Genomic DNA, 16,200 nt, shown 5'->3' with positions numbered 1-16,200 from the left:
GACCCTTTGGCCTGAGTGCCCAGTGCACCTGTGGGTCCTTTAAAACAAGAGGTCATGGGGCAGGAGTACTGGCTTTGCCTGGGAGTGTGAATGTGCCCCGGGGGGGGCTTCGCTTGGGGTCCACCACTGCCACCCAGAGCTGGAACAAGCCCCCAGCAAAGTCACTCAGACCCGGATGGCTGGCCACCAGGAAGGGGTTTGCTTGAGGATTTTAAGAGGCGAACATCAAAATAAATGAGACACGGGGATGGGAGCCTAGCATAGGGAATACAGCCAGTAATACTGCGTTATCTTTGTATGGTGATAGAGGGTAACTACACTTACCATGGTGAGCATTTAGTAACATATATAATTGATGAATCCTGTTCTGTACCTGAAACTAATATAATATTATATAGCAACTCTATTAAAGAAAGATTTGAACATCAACACATGGAAGACAGGAGTGGAATGTTGAGGTGGCAGGGGTCTGGCATGGCCAAAGGCTGCAAGCACTGGGGCCTGGAAAAGCCTTTCTGGGGAGCAGAATTGGTGAAGTGGGGATTTGTGGGGGTGAACCTGGAGAGCATGCTGCACATACCAAGCCGGGGAGCCGGGCCTGTCCTGGGGTGATGGGGAGGCCCAGGGGGTCCGAGGTGCGATGGTGGATGCTGGGGCATCCTCGCGGGGCCGGACGGCGTAGGGCAGGGTGGGAGGCTGGGAGGCTGGGAGGTTGTTGCAGTCCTGACCCGCTCCTGCCTGGCCAGCTTCCTGCAGTGAGTCCTGCAGGCCCGCACCTCCCTCCCACCCCTCTCCCATCAAGTCTGTCAAACCAGTAGAAGGAATTGGGAAAGACTGTATGGGGCAGGGGTGGGTAGGCCGAAGGACACCCCTTCCTTCCTCTGAGTCACCGGGATCTGACTTTCAGTTCATCTTTCAAACCTTAGTCATGCCCAAAATGGTTATGCCTTTCCTTAGCACCCAGGAGCCCAGGCGGGAAGCCAGGCGCGCAGGGAGGCTCTGCCCTCAGGCTGCCTACCTGTTGCCCCCTCTCCTGGGTACTGGGATTTAGGGAAGGAGCCGAACAAGCAGGCCAGGCCAAGCCATGCCCTCATTCCACCGGGATTTCCAAACACCATGGATCAGATCCCAACTCTGCCTCTGTGTGACTTTGCGCAAGTCCCTTCACCTCTCTGGACCTTAGTTTCCTTATCCTGAAACAATGGAATGACCTACCATATAAGGGCTGAATCCCCGTAGAGGACACAGGAGGCTTGCAGCAAACATGCCTTCCCTCTTTGAGGGCATATGAGGAAACAGTGTGAAGCCCAGGCTCTGCCCTTGAAGGGTTGCCCCTGCAGCTGGGCCAGACCAACGCCCTTAGACAATTAGACCCACTAATGGAGCTGAATATCATCACAAGTCTCGGCCCTGCCCTTGGCATGGCAGTTTACACCCCAAACCTCCATGGCGCCCTTAGGCCCTTTCTGGCTGTGCTCTGGTCACACAGGACATCTCGATGGCCTGTGACTGCACCAGGCCCCACTGCAGGGCCTTGGCACGGCTGGTTCTCACCACCCCCAACCGCTCCTTCTTGCCCCCACCCTGCTGAGATCAGATGGGTGTCCTGGAGGGTGGTCACAAAAGCCACCCTCAGCTTAGACTAGAGAGGCCCAGCCCAGTTTTGCAACACCCTGGAGAGACTAATTATTCCAGGAGGTATCAGGAAATTCTAGGCAAGATTAAATTTAATTCGCTTTAATTAAAAGAGAAACAACTGCCACCTGACGCTCAGGTAGATGGAAAGAGGAGGGAGAGAGTCCAGAAATGGAGCCAGCTGCCTGGTGTCCCACCGCCTTGGCTGCAGGGAGGCTTGCCCGTCCCGGAAGGGGCCTCTCCCTCGGGGGGCGCCCACAGAACTTGGAACTCTGGAGAAGCCCCAGCACTCTGCTTTCCAGGGACTGGGTCACATGCCTTTCAGCTCCGTTGGACAGGATGCTGCCTGCATGGCAGCTAACCACCCCCCGCTGCCCCCCGGGGGCGATCTGGCAGTTTGTGGCACACAGATGTCAGAGCATCGTTCCTTGTTCCCATAGTGCTTTACTCCTCTACGACTTGCTTGTTCCACAAATTTCTTTACAGATTTCCTGACGTATAATTCACATTCCACAAAATTCACTCTTCTTAAACATACGGCTCAATGAATTTTGAATATACACTGTTGTAACATCCCCACTCACAGTCGAGGTGTGCATCCTCCCAGCACCCCCACATCCCCTCCTCTCCCTTCGCACTCTACTTCCAGGGTCCGATAGCCACTGATGGGATTTCTGTCACTGTGGCTTCGCCTCTCCTAGAAGTTCATGTAAATGCAATCAGACAGTAGGTAATGTTTGATGTGCTTCCTGTAATGTTTTTGAGGTTCACACACCTGGTAGCATGTATCCGCCATTTGTTCCTTTTTATGACTGAATAGTATTCCATTGTCTGGATGCATGAGATTTTGTTCACCATTCTCCTGTTGAAGGACCTTCAGGTTGGATGAATTTGTTTGGATGTCACGAATAGTGCTGCTCTGATCACTGGCATAAAAGTATTTGTGTGGACATGGATGGTTTCAGTTGGCCCAGCTAGATATTTAGAACTAGAATTCCTAGATCATAACGTGCTTTTTAGGAAAGCTGTCAAGCTGTTTCTTAAAAGTGGCTGTACCGTTTTGCATTCCCGTCAGCAGTGCCTGCGACGCCAGCTTCTCCACATCCTCACCACCCCTGGGTACAGACAGTCAGGAGTTGTGTGGTGGTTTTAATTTTTAATGGGTGTGTGGCAGTACCGTGTTGAATAGACGCGGTGAGAGCAGACATCCCTGCCTTGTTCGTGTTTTAGGTAGTAAGCATTCAACCTTTCACCATTAAATACGATGCGAGCTGTGGTTTTTTTTTCCCAGATACTCTTTATTAGGTTGAGAAAATTCCCTTCTATTTCTGGTTTGCTGAGAGATTTTATTGTGAGTAAATGTTGAATTTTGTCAAATGCTTTTCCTGCACCTATAGAGACGATAATTTGATTTATTCCCTTTATCTGATAATATGGTGTAATAATACAGTAATTGATTTTTATACTAACCTTGTATTGCTGGGATGAACTTCACTTGGCTGTGATGTATTATCCTTTAGATGTGTTGCTGGCTTTGATTTGTTAATACTTGTTAAAGATCTTTGTATTCACATTCATGAGGAATATTGATCTGTAGAGTTTTCCTTCATCTTGTGATTTTTCTGGCTTTACTATCAGGATAATCTGAGCTCATAAAATGAACTGAAAAATGCTTCTTGCTCCTGTATTTTCTAAGCATCTGTAGAAACTGGTAGTATCTCTTCCTTAAATATTTGATAGGATTCCCCAGTGAAGTCCCGGGGGTCTGGTCTTTTCTTTGTGAGATTTTAAATTACCAATTCAATTTCTTTACCTGATACAGTATGTATTTAGATCTTCTATTTCTTCTTGAGTCAGTTTTGGTAATTTTTTTGTCTTTTGAGAAACAGTTATTCTTAATATTCTGTTGTCCTTATTCTTCTCCTGTTTATATTTCTTTCATAATAGCTTTATCAAGGTATAATTAACAGACAATAAACTACACACATTAAGGGGTACAATTTTATAAATTTTGACATATATGTTTATGAATATATATACCTGTGAAAACATCACGACAAAACAATGAAAAAAATTCATTATCCCAAAGGTTTCCCTGCGTCCCTTTGTATATTCCATTACAGTTTCCGTCTCTTAAAATTTGGTTTGGGTCTTTTCAGATTTCTACTTTCTACTTAATAGTTTAATCTTTCCTATAGATTTTGAAACATATGGAATACAGTTATAACATATGTCTTAATGTCATTATCTGCTAATTCTAGCACCTGTGTCAATTCTAGGTCAGTTTCCACTGACTGATTTTCCTCCTCATTATGCATGATTTTTTCCCCCTGCTTCTTTGCATGCCTAGTAATTTTTGATTGAATGACTGACTTGTGAATTTTACCCTGTGGGATGCTAAATATTTTGTATTCCTCCAAATATTCTTGAACTTTTTTCTGGGACCCATTAAGCTACTTGGAAACAATTAAATCATTTTGGGTCTTACTATTAAGGCTTGTTAAGATGAGACCAGAGCAGTGTCACCACCAAGTCAAGGCCCTTATGAATACTCCACCCAATGTCTATGAATTATGAAATTTTCCAGTCTGGCTGATGGAAACAAGTGCTCTTTCCAGGCCTAGGTGATTTCTGGTTACTGTTCCCTCTAATTCATTAGGGTGGTTGTTTCATGATCTTGGGTAGTTTCTCGCATTCATGCACTGACAATACTCAGTATTGATCCTCTGCAGAACTCTGGGATTCTCTCTCTGGCAGCTCTTCTCCTTTGCAGTACTTTGCCCTGAAACCCCAGCCCACTTGGTTTTCTTGGACTCTCAGCTCTGTTTCCTCAATGCAGTGAATCTGCTGGGCTCCACCTGGATTCTGCTTACTTGTGCTGCAGCCTGGAAACTTATTCAAGGCAGATCACTGGCCTTGTTTCCTGTCTTCCAGGAATCATGATCTTTTGTTACCTGATATCCAATGTCTTGAAAACTGCTTTTTCATATCTTTTGTCTGGATTCTTAGTTGTTTCAAGTAGGACAATAAATCTGGTCTCTTGTTACTTCATTTTGACCAGAAGTAGAAGTCACTCTGATTATCTTTTTAGTGTTACAGGATCTGTGGTGATGTACCATTACATTCCTGATATTGGTATTTTTGACTTCTTTTTCAATCAGTCTAGTCAGAGATTTATTGATTTCATTGATCTTTGCAAAGAATGAATTTTTAGTTTTGTTGATTTTTTCTTATGTTTTCTGTTGCAGTCATTTCCACTCTTCTCTTTATTACTTCCTATCTTGTACTTCTGGTTTATTTGCTCTCCTTTTCCTAGATTCTTAAGGTGGAAACTTGGGTAATTATTTTTAAATTTTTAAATTTTCTAGTATAAGCATTTAAAGACATAAAGTTCCCTCTAAGCGCTGCTTTAACTACACCCTGTAACTTTGGGGATGTTATGCTTTTATTTTCATTCAGGTCAAGGTATTTTTCTAATTTCCCTTGTTATTTCTTCTTTTGACCATGAGTTATTAAGAAATATGTTGTTTTGTTAAATGTTCACATATTTGGGAGGTTTTTCTGTATGTCTTTCTGTTCTTACTTTCTAATTTAATTCTTTTGTGTTTAAGGAACATATTCTGTTCCTTTCAAATACACTGAGACTTATTTTTGACCCATTATTTGGTTTATCCTGGTGAAGGTTCCATAGACATTTTAAGAATATATATTCTGCTTTTGTTGGATGGAGTTTTATATATGTCAATCAGAGAGTTTCTTGATAGTGTTGTTCACATCTTCTCGATCCTTCCTATTTGATACCTTTTCTATCAATTACTAATAGAAGAGTATTGAAATCTTCATGTATTTTGGGGGCATTGTTATCATATGCATGCATATACACTTATATCTTTATGCCATATTGATTTTTGCATCATTTTGAAATGTTCCTCTTTGTCTATAGTAACAATTCCTATCGTAAGCCTATTTTGTTTGTTATTAATATGGCCAGTCAGCTTTCTGATGCTTCTGTTTGTATGGCATATACTTTTATATCATTTTACTTTCTTTTTTTTGAGAGGGCATCTCTCATATTTATTGATCAAATGGTTGTTAACAACAATAAAATTCTGTATAGGGGACTCAATGCACAATCATTAATCAACCCCAAGCCTAATTCTCAACAGTCTCCAATCTTCTGAAGCATAACAAACAAGTTCTTACATGGTGAACAAGTTCTTACATGGTGAACAGTGCAAGGGCAGTCATCACAGAAACTTTCGGTTTTGATCACGCATCATGAACTATAAACAATCAAGTCAGATATGATTATTCGTTTGAGTTTTATACTTGATTTATATGTGAATCCCACATTTCTCCCTTGTTATTATTATTATTATTATTATTTTAATAAAATGCTGAAGTGGTAGGTAGATGCAAGATAAAGGTAGAAAACATAGTTTAGTGCTATAAGAGGGCAAATGTAGATGATCAGGTCTGTGCCTATAGACTAAGTATTAATCCAAGCTAGACAAGGTCAACAAAACATCCACGGATGCAGAAGATTTTTCTCAGAACAGGGGGCGGTGAGGTTCTAAGCCTCACCTCTGTTGATCCCCAATTTCTCACCTGATGGCCCCCCTGCGACATCATTTTACTTTCTTGTACTCAGCATGTAGTTGGATCTTGCTTTTTAATCCCTCCTAAAGTGTCTCTGCCTTTTGCTGGGAGGTTTAATACATTCATATTTAATGTATTATTCACCTGGTCTGCAGTATGGACTTGGTCTGCAGTTTTGCTGTTTGTTTTCTACTTGTCTCACCTTTTTGTTGTTCCTCTGTTTCTTCTATATTTACTTCTTTTGTGTAAACAACTCTTTAAAAATATATTATTCTGATTCTCTTTTTTGATATCTTTGTGGGTTTTCAGTGATGTAGACATTGCAGTATGCATCTGTAACTTATTACAATCCAATTTAAATTAAGAATTATAAACTTCCACCAACTTTACACCAGCATAGTTCAATTAGTCACCTTCCTTTGTGCTACTGTTGTCATATATATTATAATTATATATGTTATAAGCCCAGTATTACATTGTTATAATCTTTGCTTTAAACAGTCATGTATCTTTTAAATAAATTAAGAACACAAAAGAAAAAATATACCACATAATTATCAATTTCAATGCTCTTCATTCCAACATGTGGATCTGGATCAGGTATCGTTTCCCTTTCATAGGGAAGTTTTTATTTAGCTTTCCTTTAGCTTTTATTATAATGCAGACCTTCCAGTAACAGTTTTGCTCAGTTCTTATTTATCTGTAAATGTCTATTTCACCCTTACTTTGAAGGATAATTTTACCGTATAGAAAATTCTTTTTTTGACAAGGTTTTTTTTTTTCCTTTCAGAACTTTGAATCTGGCCTCCATTATTTCTGGCGAGAGCTTAGCTGCTCCTCGCATCATTGTTCCTCTATACGTGACATGCCATTTTTCTACTGCTGCTTTGAGGATTTTGTCTTTCTCTTTCAGCAGTTTGACTGCCATGTATGCAGGTGTGATTCTCTTTATGTTCAGCTTTCTTACTGAGTCTCTCGGATCTGTTAGCCAATGCTTTTCACCAAACTGGGGAAGATTTTGGCCACTATATTTCAAATATGTTTCTGCCCCATTCCCTCTTTTCTCTTCTGGGGCTACAATTAAACACATGTTGGAACGCTTGGTATTGTCCTGGAGATCTGAGCCTCTATTGATTTGTCCACAATCTTTTTCTCTGTGGCTTTCAGTCTGGAGAATTTCTACTGATTTACCTTCAGATGAACTGTTTCTTACTTCTGTTATCTTACATCTACTATTGAGCCCATCTAGTGGATTAAAAAAATTTTTTTTCAGTGACTGTGCTTTCTAGCTCTAGAATTTTGATTTGATTTTTAAGTAGTTTTAATTTCTCTGTTGAGAGTTTCTATTTATTTGCTCCCTTCTAGTATATTTTCCCTTAACTCTTTGACTATATATTCCTTTAATTCTTTGAACATATTTATAAAGGTGCTTTTTTCTGAGTTTTTTCCCATCTATATTTAACATCTGAATTCACTCAGTTCCTATTGATGGACTTTTTTTTTTCTTCCTGATATGGGCTACACTTTCCAGGTCCTTTGCATGTGTAGTAATTTTTGGCTGAAAACTGGACACTGTAGATCATACTCTGTGGTAACTCTAGATTGTTTTGCTTTTCTGAAGTTACTGATTTTTTGGTTTTATTAGGTAATTCACTTGCCTGGACTTGGACTGCAGACTGTCTCTCCCAAAGGGAGAAGCTGCTGATGTTTCTTCTTATTTTCATTTTTTGCATTTTTGGTAGGGATCCTGCCTGTGTTTGAATAGTTCTGGATGAACCAATGTTGGGGCAAAGGTCACACTCAGACATCTTAAGCCAATAAAGATTTAACCCTTTGTAATCTGAGCCCTGGATGGGTTGAAGAACTCATTCAAAGGTTCTAGTTTTAGGTGAAGGCCTGCGAACCAGGGGAGCTGATGGTATAAGTCTAAGTCCAAAGGCCTGAGAATCAGGGGGCCGCTGCTGTGAGTTCTGGTTTGAGTCCAAAGGCCCAGGAACTAGGAGTGCTGATGTCGGAGGGCAGGAGAAAATGGCTCTTCCAAGTCAGGCAAACAGAACAAATTCACCTTTCCTCTGCCTTTTTGTTTTATTTAATTGATTAGATGGTGTCGCCCTGCGTTGCTGAGGGTGATCTTCTTTACTCAGTAAAGAAGATTCCATGCTAATCTCATTTGAAAACACCTTCGTAGACACACCCAGATATAATGTTTTACTAGCTATCTGGGCATTCCTTAGAGAATTAAGTCAACGCATAAATTAACCCTTGCATATGGCTCCCTCATTTTCAGTATCTCCTGTTAAACAGGCCACCTTTGAACCACGTCCACCACCTTTGGTCAGTGAAACTGGGGTTTTGCTGCCCTTGCTGGGAGAAACCTGAACACCACAGGCATAAAGGCCACAGAGTCACTCTTCCTACCTCCTGAGTTAAGACTTGTCACGTTGTTACCTGTCTTTGGTCATTTCCAGCGCTGTCTTAGCAAAATAATTTTGTCCAGTTTTATACTTGCTTTCTGTAGAGGAGGATTGATTAATAACCTCCTGCTGACATTACTGAAAGTCTTGCTCTTTGTAATTTTTTAGGATTTTATTATACAACTAACACAAGTTCATCATAAACATTTAGAAAATAAGATCACTTTCTCAGATCACTCATAATCAATTACCTAGAGATAATTACTGTTAACATTGTAGTAGATATATCCTTTCATGTCTTTTTAAGTATATGCATTCAAAATAGGATAATTTTGATGCCGGGGTTCTTGTTTGCAGAGTCGAAGAATGAACTTAAGCCAGGGAGAGGCTTTTATTTAGAGATAAAGTGAGAGGACAGAGCTCCTGGCTCACACCAGAAGGGGACAAGAGAGCCCGGGGTGGTATGTTGTCAAGGGGATTTATAGGCAGTTGAGGATTTTTAGGAACTGAGGGCTCATGGTGTGGACTTGACCACCTGCCCTGGCCCTAAGGTGGGCTGGGTTGTTGTCTGTTTGCTAGGGCTGTTTACAATGAAGTCACGGGTTATGCTGAGATACCCTTCTCTATCTGCGGAACACTCAAACATTCCAGGCCAAGTTGCTCCTGGCTGTTTGACCTTTAACTGATCTCACTGAAGACGTCTATATTCCTAGTCTGGTATCTTTACCCTAGAGATTAGTGTGACCTTGACTTTGCATAATGCTGAACACAGAGTTTTGATAGGGACTTTACATTGTTACGTTGCTTTGACTGTAAATATCCTGCCTTGTTTTTTCCAGAGGCCCTCACCCTACTCTGACTATACCCACGGTCCCTGTCTCAATTTGATATACTTACTGTGGTAAAATATATATAACATGGAAGTTGCCATTTTAACCGTTTTTAAGTACACAGTTCTGTGGCATTAAGTACATTCAAATTGCTATGCAACGATCACCACCCCCATCTCCAGAACTTAATCATCTTCTCCAGCTGAAACTGTGTGCCCATTAAACTATGTTATTCTCTCCCAGCCTCTGCCATTCTACTTATTGACTCAATGAATTTGACCACTCTAGATATCTCATGTAAGTGGAATCACACAATTTTTTACTTTTGTGACTGGCTGATTTCACTTAGTATAGTGTGTGCGAGGTTCATGCTTGTTATCCTTGTGTGGGAATTTTCTTCCTGTTTAGGTCTGAATACTATTCCATTGTATGTCTATATCATAATTTGCTTATCCATTCATCTAGGAATTTTCACATTGGGATTTTTTCTACCTTTTGGCTATTGTGAATAATGCTGCTGTGAACATGGGTCTACATTTATCTGTTTCAATTATTTTGAGCATATATACTCCAAAGTGGAATTGCTGGCTTACATGGTAATTCTGAATTTTTAAAAGAATCAACACAGTGTTTTCCACAACAGTTGCACCAGAAATGCACAATGGTTTTGATTTCTCTACATCCTCCCTAACATGTTATTTTTTGTTTTTTGATAATAGCAATCCTGATGGTGCACAATGACATCTTATTAAGGTTTTGACTTGCATTTACCTAATGATTAGGGTTGTTGAGCACCTTTTTAAGTGCTTATAGAAGATTTTTATATCTCCTTTGGGGAAATGTCTTTTCAAGTCTTTTGCCCATTTTAAAGTTAGGTTGTTTGGTTTTTTTTGTTATTGAGTTATAGGAGTTCTTTGCATTTTATGGATATGAATCCCTTATCAAATATGTGATTTGCAAATATTTTCTCCCATTCCATGGGCTGCCTTTTTGCTATGTTGACAGCATCTTTGATGTACAAAAGTTTTTAATTTTGAGAAGTCCATGTTGTCTATTTCTTTTGTTGTTGTTGCTTGTGTTTTTAGTGTCATAGCCAAGAAATTATTGCCAAATCCAATGTCATGAAGTTTTCTCCCTAGAGTCTTGTAGTTTTAACTCTTATGTTTAGGTCTTTGATCCATTTTTCAGTTAATTTTTATATATGGTGTTAGGTAGGTAAGGGTCCAACTTTATTTACTTATTTATTTATTACATGTGAATATACAATTTTCCCAGTACCATTTGCTGAAAAGACTGTATTTTCCCAATTGAATGGTCTTGGCAGTCTTGTTGAAAATTATTTTACCATATATGTGAGGGTTTATTTCTAGGCTCTCTATTCTGTTCCACTAGTCTACATCTGTCTTTATGCCACTATCATACTATTTGATTACCATAACTTTGTAGTAAGATTTGAAATAAGGAAGTGTGAGCCCTCCAATTTTGTACTTCTTTTTCAAAATTGTTTTGGTTATTCAGGGCCCCTTACAATGTCATATGAATTTTAGGATGGATTTTTCTTTTCCTTTGTTAAAAAATTGGGGTCTAATTAACATATAACATTAGTCTCAGTTGTATAACATAATGATTTGATATTTGCATACACTGCAAAGTGATCACCACAGTAAGTCTACTGACATCCTTCACCACACATCGTTATAAAATTTCTTTCTTGTGATGAGGACTTTTAAGTTACTCTCTTAGCAACTTTCAAATATACAATATATAGGATGGATTTCTCTATTTCCGTAAGAATGTTGAGATCATGATAGGGATTACATTGAATCTGTAAATGATATACATTATTTCTAAGCTACTTTTCCACAAAATATTATGAATATATGAACAATAAACCATAAATATCTTTTATGTTCATAACATACAATATTATCATTTGTAATAGCTGCATAGTATTCCACTGTATGGATATAGCATGATTTCTTTAATCATACCCTATTGTTTAGTATTTTGGTTATTTCCCATTTTTGATATTACAAAAAATACATGATGACTAGCCCTGTACCATTGTTCATTCACATCTGGCCCTTTCTTTGGTGGGGGAGTCATTACTGAATTTTAATTATATAGAGAACACGAGCATGAGAAAGAACTTTAAGAACAATTTTGTTGTACCTCCTCCATTTTACAAATGGAAAACCAAAGGCTCCCGACGCATAAGTGATTTGTGAATGGTCGTGCATCTACCCGTGGCTAGTTTGGAAATCTATCTCCACCACTAATGAGTCAGAGTCTGAGCAACTGCCTCAACCTCCCTTCGTGGGAATAACAATACTCAACTTATTTGGACAAATGAGGCAGCTCTGAGTCCAGGACAAAATAGGCACTCCATAAATAAATACTTCTCCCTTTCCTTCTTAGCATACCTGGAATTAGAATCCAGGGCCTCGCTTAACCTAGTCTTTCTATTTCTGCAGTCAAAAGCCTAAGACATTTTCTAATTCCACAGTTTTGCTTGAAGGGAAGGGAAAAACCCTTCCTCTATCTAACCACAACCCTTATTACCTTAATTAACTAATTAATATCTGGATTAATTATATATATTATATTTTATTTATATTAATTTATATTTTATGTAATCTAAAATTATACTTTAGATTAATTATTTGCCAGGCACCGTTCTAAGTACTTTAAGAACATTAACTCATTAATTCCTTGTTGCTGAGAAAATGAAAACAAGCTTGAATTGAGAGAGTACAGATCTAACCGGCTATTTGTCAGTCTGAAATGACAGCCGTGGGTAAAGAAAGCTGCAAAGAAACCAGGAAACAATATTCTCCTGCAGTGGGACATACTATTGCTGTAAAATGACACAACTCACATCTTTAAGTGACAACTGCTTTCTTACTCACTGAGAAACTGCTCTCTAAATTCATAGGCTACCTGGAACTTTGCTGCTTTGAAAGCTTAACAGGAGCAATTTTGGAGAAGGAGGGAATGTAAGAATGAAACCTCTCACTCCTGCCCTGAGGGTTTAAGGCACTTTGACACAGAGAAGCAGCCTCCATTTCCAACCCAAGTACAGGGTTTCAGATAAGGGATTTTTGAATGCAACATTCCGCATCTATCTTAACTTTTCAGTTTACAAATAACAGGACTCTGGGGCCAGTTCAGTCCAGACGCAATGATGATTCCTTTCAACACAACCCCACTTTGCTCTGAGCTTCATTTAAATTCCACCTGAAGTCCACCTTTCTCTAAAGCTCTAGAGTAACTCAATCTTTTCTTTCATTTGGTTCCTTTGGTCCCTTACTGCAATGGTTTGGTAAATCTGGCTTTGCCAGGCTAAGGCTTGTTCTTGGTCTCAGCTTGATTGGGCTGGGACACAATTTTTAAGCCTCAAATTCAAGGTGGCCCTTGAGAAACCTGGGCTCCACGTCACCCCTGGATCAGGACTTCTTGAACTTCGGTGCACATCAGAATCACTGGGAGAGCTTGGTAAAGCACAGATTGCCCGCCCCTGCCCTCCCAAGTTTTCTGCTTCAGGGGGTCTGGGTGGGAACCCTAGAAGTTGCATTACTAGCAAACTCCTAGGTGATACTAATGCTGCTTATGTCCTGGGCAGCAATGACCTCACCATGTCATCTACACATAATGTAAGGATTAAGTGACAAGTGTGTGAAGAACTTAGGTATTTGGCATATAGTAAGTGCTCAATAAATGTAAGCCTTTACTGTTCTTTTTTTAAATGAGTTGTTCAGTTTCTCAAATAATCCACCCGCACATCACTTTCTTCTAATGCAGTGACAAGTTCACTCTCGTGATCCTCTGGGAGCTTATAGTCTAGGAGGCAGATAGAAAACCGGTTAATTATGACACACACAACAGAATGAAATAAGCTCCTTGCACAGCAGTTGACAACACAAATTCAGGTTCATATCATAAATGTGTGATTTTGCATACTTTCTCCCACTGAATATTTTTATTATGGACATTTCACCATGTCATGATTAGAAAAATCTTCCAAACTAGAAATACCAGATCACGACTATGCTGGCTTCTGTTTAACCATGCTATTGTTGGACCCTTAATTTCTTCCAATTGTTACTAATATAAATAACCCTTCTGTGAAGATCTTTGTATCTACACTAAATGTCAGAACCACAGATGACTTCCTAGACGCCTAAAATGGGGAAATGATTGGGTCAAAGGGCATGAAATTTTACAAGTCTTTTGATAGCTGTTGTCAAATTTCTTTCCACCTTGAAACAAAAGGGTTGCTGGGAAAAGCTTCCAGATAACAACATCTGTGCTCCTTTTAGCAGATTTCCATGATTCTAAGCACTGGGCAGAGACTCCAGGGGTCTGGCAAAGATTCAGCATATGTTCACACTCAACCTTTGTCCTCCTCTGCTTCATGCCGTGACTAAGTGATCACAGTGGCCCGGATTCTCCCAGCCTCTGGCCACCCCTTTCTTCCTTGGTTAGAGGGCAGTCCTGGGCCGGTGTGCGCAGTGCTGTGAGGGCCTGATGCCAGCTTCAATTACCCATCCCTCACGGTCTGTGATGGCCGTACGCATTTTTCAGGCAAGTATGAAGCTGATGAGAGGGAAGTCATTTCCTGGTACCTTTACTTAACCCAAGGCTTGGCTGAAGTTTGAATAAACTGAGAGCAGGAAATGGCTATGTCTGTGGTCACCCTCATTTAAAAGAATCACTCTGCAAAGGGACTAGCCACCTCTACCATCATCACCAACGACAGTCGGCCTTACCCGTGTATAGAGCATCTGCTGTGGGCACTCGGTGCCACCTGTTCAGTCCTGCCCATACTTCTAAGGACTGGAGCCAACCCCGCGGGAGAAAACTCCCCCAAAACCCCAGCCCACGTTTGTCTCTCCACCCTGAGGGCTGCACCGGGGATTGAGTTCTTTGCACACCTCATCTCTCTCGATACTCACACCTACTGGGGACCCATTTCACAGCCACCAGAAGAGGAAGAGAGAAGCTTGGAACAGAGCGAGAATATGCCCAAATGAGAAGGCAGGAGAACCAGGGTTGAAAGTCAGGTCACCTGTGTCCAGAGGCCAGACTGGCTGCCCCATGTCAGTCCCCAGGGTTGTCTGTGGACCATGTGCCTCCTGGAGTCTTTCCCCACTGCTGATTGCTTACATCACATTCGGAGCCCTTGTCCATGCGTCTGTCTTGTTTTATTATTGTTATCTCATAACTCGGATGCCTGACTCCCTCTTCTCTGGGTAATGAGATGCTTGCGAACTCCTTTTCTTTCCCTTTCCTTCCTTCCTCCGTCCCTCTGTCCCAGAGAGAATGGTGTCACATGCTGTACTTGTTTCAAGAAAATATATTGACAGGGCCCGTTCTCACTTCTTCCCTTGTAGCTCAACTTTTTTTTAGAGAGAGACCTGACTTATCTAAATCACCTTTCTCCTAAACCCACTCCAATCTTTAAAAAGCAATACAAATTATAGATGGTTCAACAACTAATATTCGTGAAAGTTCTAGCTCCAGCAGGATACTCCAGGAATTCTGTGTGACTCCTCTTTTCTCTCCCCTCTCATATTTACTGGGCAGCCTCCCTGTGCTAAGTGCTATACTCCAGTCCTTAGAAGTATGGGGACACAGTGGTGACGTAGGTGGCCTGGACTTCCTTGGCAATCCTCACTGGGTCAGGGTGACAGGTGCTAACAGCCAAGGACTGCCCCTTAGGAGGTCAGTTTTCAGCATATGGTTTTTCTCAGCTTTATTGAAGCATAATTGGCAAATGAAATTGTAAGATACTGAAAGTATATTCCATGCTGATTTGATATATGTACACATTGTGAAAAGATTCCTCCCATCTAGTTAATGAACACCCCCATCACTGTGAGATATCTATAGATATTAGTGAGAACATTCAAGCTCTATTCTCTTAACAAATTTCAGTTATTCAGTACAGTGGTATCAACTGCAGTCGCTATGTTTACATTAGATCCTCAGACCTTATTCATCTTAGAGCTGAAAGTTTTTACCCTTTTACCAACCACCCTCCTCCTATTTCCCTCACCCTCTACCCCTGCTCCAGCCCCTGACAACTACATTTCCTCTCTCTGTTTCTATGAGCCTGAAATTCTTTTTTTTTTTTTTACAGTCCACATATAAGTGATACCATGCGGTATGTGTCTTTCTCTGTCCAGCTTACTTCACTTAACACAATACTGTCAAGATCCATCCATGCTGTTGCAAATGGTGGGGTTTCCTTTTCTCTCATAGCTGAAAAATGTTCCATTGTTGACCCATTCGTCTGTTGATGGACCCTTGGGTTTTTTCCATGTCTTGGCTACTGTGAATAATACTGCAGTGAGCATGGCCGTACAGATATCTCTTCAACATCCTGTTCTCATTGGATATATACCAGTAGTGGAATTGCTGGGTCATACGGCAGCGGTATTTTTAGAGTCTTGAGGAACCTCTACACCATTTTCCATAGTGGCTGCACCATTTTACATTCTTACCAACAGTGCACAAGGATCCCTTTTCTCCATATCCTGACCAATACTTATTATCTCTTGTCTCTTTGATAACAGACATTCTAACAGGTGTGAGGTGACACGTCATTGTGGCTTTGATTGGCATTTCCCTGATCATTAGTGATGTTGCACACCTTTTAATGTACCTGTTGGCCATCTGTATGTCCTCCTTGGAAAAATGTCTATTTGGTGCCTCTGGCC

This window comes from Manis pentadactyla, chromosome 4, assembly GCF_030020395.1.
Source record: "Manis pentadactyla isolate mManPen7 chromosome 4, mManPen7.hap1, whole genome shotgun sequence".
In the NCBI taxonomy this organism is placed as follows: domain Eukaryota; kingdom Metazoa; phylum Chordata; class Mammalia; order Pholidota; family Manidae; genus Manis; species Manis pentadactyla.
Note: the sequence above shows the minus strand (reverse complement) of the source record.